We start from the raw sequence: 6,000 nt of genomic DNA, 5'->3' as shown, positions 1-6,000 counted from the left end.
TCCCTTCCGTTTTCCATTACACAAGTGCCAAAATTTAATAATTTAGTCTCTAGAGTTCGACCTGGATTCACCACTTACTGCAGAAAATATTTCATACTTCGTGGTTTTAGTTTATTTAATTTCTGGTGAATTCGACACCCATCACAGTACCATATCTCATAATTAATCCAACAATTTATTTCATGCCTATTTAATTGTAGCCTTAAATTTGCTTAAAATTGTATCCTTTGAATTTTGCATTTTGGGTTACTATTTTCTACTGTACCATTAGTCTGGTTATTGTGAGAATTTGGCTAAATATCCTCTGTCAAAGTTGTTCCTTATTATCTTAGCTTTAATTCCATTTTTGAATCACTCCATTTGGAATTGTATAGCTCAAGTTGTGGTCAATTAACCATAACTAGGTCAAATCTGAATTTTGGTTTCCTTAATAGGTAGATTTAATACTGAATTCGACTAATTTATTTGGATAGTTTGTAGTAATATTTAGGCTTAGCATTCTTCATAGGATTTGTTATCCTATGTCTTAAGGTTACTCAAAATTTTTTGTCACAATTTTTCATGTTTTCTAGAATTAATTATAGCCAAGATATTGGACTTGACTCAAGTTGGCTAATACTCATATGATTCTCAATTAGGTCAGTAGTTTTGACCTATAATTTAAGCTTTTTACACTCATAAATTGTGGGAGGTGTCTAAAACAATATTGTAGTTCTATTTCTTAGCTTTCGAAAATGGTATGGCTCATTGCAATTGAATTTCTCTAGAGGAAGATAAGCTCAAAACATCATTCTGGATTCTTTGGTCAATTGTACAAATTTCTAGAATTGGTATGCTGGCTTAACCTAATTAATTGACTTAGTTCCTTTGATTTCTGGGTTTTGGTTAAATTATCAATTTTGTAGGTCTATGTCTTATTGAAATTTTGGCACTGATTTTATGTCATTTGGAGTTTCCTGGACCAAGTTATGGTCATTTTACTAATGCTAGTCAAGTTGCACTTATTTGACGAATTCTAGTTCACTTTTAGGTAAATTTCAAGTCTGGCAGTTTTTGTAACCCAACTTGGGCAATCAATTTGACTTAGTAAATGGCATTTCTGGGTTCTATGATCTTCACAAAAGATGTAGCCCTATGTCTAAGGTTTCAATTGATATAAATTTTAGGTCATTTAGACCTGTTTTGAGTGAGTTATGGCCAATTGAATGGCTACTGTTCATATGGTCAAATTCTAGGTTCTTATGTTAGGCAATTCCAGATTTGGTCATTTTTTTAGGTCACTTCTAGGCAGAATTTTGGCATGACATCTGCATGAAAGTTGGCCTATTTTATGTCTAGTTTTGCCTCCAATTAGCCTCATACCAATTGGGGTCACTCAAATTCAATTATGGCTTAAAATGTACACTGCCCTTAAACACAATTCTCAAACACCAATCAATGCACATTCAACTTGCTCTAATCTCACTTCCTATACCTCATTCTGGATTTGTACCATACCATATCCATTCATCACATCACATTATGGTCAATTTGGGCAGAATATACCAACTCTCAATATACAAAATACAACTCAGAATTACAAAGCTCCAAATTCAACAATTTATACACATAAACACACCTAATTCACACATATAATTCCCAATAATAGTTACATACACATTCTTCAATCCTTGGTACCATAATTCACCCAAAAATTACATGAAATTAAATACTTTTCCTTGAATTACCAGGCTGCCGAAAATGGAACTTGTCAATACTCATCCAATTCCTCAATTTCTTCCATATTTTAACTCACAATAACCTCAATTGCAACTTTAATGAAGCAAGCAAGAAAAAACAAGTACTTACCTCTTTTGAAGCTTGACCAAACTTTACCAAAACCTCTTAAAATTACTATCAACTTCTTCCTTGCAAGGTGGAGATCAACTTTAATGAAGACAAGTTGGGGAAATGGTGGCTTGATCATGGAGTTTTAATGCTTGAAAGGTGGGCGGCCATGGGAGATTTCTTTCAAGCTTTGGTTCAGCAATGGTGAAATTTAAATGGAGAAGATGAATGTGTAATATTAGTGGAAGAAGTCTATCCTCATGTGCTTTATATACTCCATAGTGCTCCACTAAGTCATTATTAAATTAAGTTAATTTTAAACTTTTCATTATTCAACATTATATCCCATAATTTTTCTTATTTATATATCATGTTTGGTTTCTAATTTTCTTAGCATTTTCAAAATTTAACACTAATTATTTTTAATGGACATTTAGGTCAAAAGCCAAATTTATGTGTTAATTGACCAAAATGCCCCTCTTCGAGTTGCATTTCCAATTTTTTGGTAACACTGATTTTTATCGGTTTCTTGATTTTTTATTTTTATTTGTACTAATTTATTAATTTTTCTTTGACATTTCTAATGTCAATTACACCTTTATGGGCCTTTAATTATGTCCCAAAAATTATTTCCAAGGGTTCCCCGCAATCTTAGGGTTGGCAATTGCTTTCACCGTAACTTCCCGGTGTGGTCACCCATCGCTACGGTGCCAGCTTGTTTAACCTAGTTTCATTTCTTCTCTTTTATTTTTCCTTAATTTTTCTTGTATTTTCTTATTATTTATTTCATCATTTCATGCCTTCTCACTATTACTGAAGTGTAGTCCTAGACATCCTAACTTGTCCTAGCAGACATTAGGTCACCGGAGCAGCAGAATGTATGGACTATGTAAAGTGAGAGCATTACATTTTTTATTTGATATTTTCTCTTTTATGCTTTGAATTTTGTGTTTTTATTATGACTAAGTATGTGATTTCAGTTAATTTAGAGAAATAGTTAATTTTCAATTTCTTTTTGAATTTTGCAAGGATGTTTGAAGTTTATACTTGTTGTAGCCTTGTTATTGCAATTTCAACCTTAGTAAAATTAGGAGTCCAAATTATTATACATTTTAAATCACTTTCAGCCTATACGAGAGTACTTAATTTATTTCAATAATACTGTGCTTGGATCCCAGTATGAGAATCACATCCAAGAGTGCTCTTCAACATGATTACTTCAAAGATATTGGTTATGTACCCTAGTTTGTTTCTCATCAATAATACATATTAGATGGATCACACTGTATAGCATTTGGTGGATTTTGATTGTGAAACACGTTGTAATGCGTAATTTTTGTAATTACACAACATGTTTCTTGGCATTTGAAATTGAGAATATAATACTCCTTGGATTGTCATGGAACTTATTGATTATTGTATTTGTATTTGAGTAACTCAGTGCTTTTCAAATTTACTTCAAATTTTGATATGCTTTTTTTTTTTTTTTCTCATAGCCTTTTGTTGTTAATCAATTGATAAGCACTAAATTACCATGTTGATTTAAAGTGCAAGAGATTACTTTCCAAAACATTGCTAGAAATAATAAATTATAGTTATTGTGATAATTTACAGACTAAGCACATTAAATTACTTTGTAATATATGTCCATAATAATTATCAACACATAATAGTGACCTTAAAGTCATCTATTTGACTGGGTCATTAGTTTAATGGTTGATTGCTTTCCTTGTAGTGCACTGAAGTTAAAGAAATTCTCATTTACCTTATTAATTTCATTTCCTATCTTGACTTGTCTGAACCAATTGTAAAGTTACCAGTCTGTGTGTGTGTGTGTGCACACGCGCGCGCTAGTATAAGAAAGCCTGTTTGAAATTGTCTAATTAATGATGAGCTATTTATTTTCCGAACTCCCATAAATTTTCAGGACTTTCTTCCACTCCACTATTTTTTTTTATAGGCTCACTTTACTATTATTTGCTCACTTGTTAGTCCTTGCATCAACCATTTGTTTCTTCCATTTTTTTTAAATTAATTTCATGGGCCATTTTCCTTGAATCTATACATGTTTCCCTAAGCATTGCATATTGAATAGGTCTGTTTGCTACTTATGCAGATGAAAATATCGTAGATGATGATCAACAAAATAATGAAGCCAATACTTCAAGGGAACGTGAAACTGTTAGTATTAATCAAAGTTAACTTTGTCAGACGAGCAATGTTCTAGATTGAATAGCACAACATTTATGACAAAATTATAATAGTCAATAATTTTTACATTTTTGTATTGAACTTCAGGCTTGTATTATTTTTTTTGTTAAATTATTTAATTTTATGAATATTTGTAGTGATGACCATCATAAAATGTTTTATTGTTAAAAACCATAAACCTTTCTTTAAATACATTTGTTCTATAAATTTTTAAAATATATATTTATTTTTATTATATTGTCAAATATTTTAAAAATAATTCTTTCTTTGTTTTTTTATATTCAGTGATTTTTATAAAAAGTTCATTATAAACAGGTTTTAGAAAACAATTTTAGAAAATAAATAACAAAAAACGAAAAATAGTTTTAGTTTTTAAAAATAAAAATAAATACTATAATGATGACAAGCACACCCTAAGTTTCTGACATTTTGATAAAATATTTAACTTAGTTCTCATATTTTTAAAATCAAATAAGTTAGTCCCCCACTTTTTAAATTTTTTATTTAATTAGTTATTTATATTTAAATAATTATATATATGTAATATTTAAATTAATTATAATATGATACATGTATAATTTTAAAAAATATGATAAGTACAATTATTTATGTCTTTTGTGCATCGTGTCCTAAATTATCAAGAATAATTATGCTAAAATATATGTATTCATAATTATAATTTATAGATCTATTAGAAATATGTGAGTATGATAAAACACAATTTAAAATTAGGATGGTTAAAATAATTTTTTATATTTTTTTAATTAAATTTGCTTTTCATGATTGTTTTGAAAAAATTAGATTTGAGACAAATTGGACAAACTTTTTAATTTTTGTTCATCCATACATTTTAAGTTTAGGAAATCATAATATTAAACATTCATTGTATTTTTAAATTAACAGTAATTTTATTTAATTTTTAGCAAGCCAATTTTGTTCAAAAAAATTAAGGTGTTTATTTTTGGAATTTAATTATAACAAGTTATTAACTCTGTAAAGAAAATTCTATAGTGAAATTTTATTTATTTCATGTAAATTGTAACGCCCTCACTTTAGGTAATTCGTACATTCTACTGTTTCGACGACTAACGTCTGTTCGGACAGTTAGGATATCTGGAATTACACTCAAATTAGAGTGAGGAGGCATAAATTGATTGAATAAAGACTAAGAAAAATTAAGAAAAAATAAAAGAAATGAATTGCAAATGAGTTAAACGAGCTGGGGTCATAGCGATGGGTGACCGTACGGGGAAGCAATTGTGAAGACAGTTGCTGACCCCAGACCCATAAGGAGCCCTTGAAAAATAATTTTTGGGACTCCAATGAATAGTTATTGAGGTCCAAATAACATTAGAAATACCAAAGAAAATTTAGTAAAATTATTTTATCGATACAAACCAAAGATAACTCGGTGAGCCTAATGAAGGGCATTTTGGTCATTTCAACTCCAGAGTTGAATTTTGACCTAAATGTCAATTAAAATAAGAGAATTAAAAATACATAAAATAAATTGAAATGATGAATGATGGTATAAAAAGTAAAAGAAAAGAAATAAGCTTAATATATATATATATATGATGTCATAATGACATAAAAAAAATGGCAACTAATGGGAATTCAACATCCCATTTATAAGAGATAAGGAAGACTTAAATTGAGACAAAAAAATTCATCTTCTTCCTTTCTCTCCACCATGGCCGAACTACACTCCTTTCAAGCTCCCACCATTTGTTGATTTTTAAGCTTGAATTTCCTCCAAAACTCGCACCAAAAATTTCACTTGGCTTTATTAAAAATTTATTTTACACCTTGGGGAAGAAGTTGGCAGCCATAAGGAATAGCAATTGTGAAGTTTTCACAAGCTTGGAATTTGCTTGATCAAGGTTACTGCACTAAACTATTCTTCTTCCTTTCATAAGCATGAAAAACATGCTAAATTAAGTTAAATTGACATGAAATCAA

Source organism: Hevea brasiliensis, chromosome 13 (assembly GCF_030052815.1).
Source record: "Hevea brasiliensis isolate MT/VB/25A 57/8 chromosome 13, ASM3005281v1, whole genome shotgun sequence".
NCBI lineage: Eukaryota > Viridiplantae > Streptophyta > Magnoliopsida > Malpighiales > Euphorbiaceae > Hevea > Hevea brasiliensis.
This window is presented reverse-complemented; position numbering follows the sequence as displayed.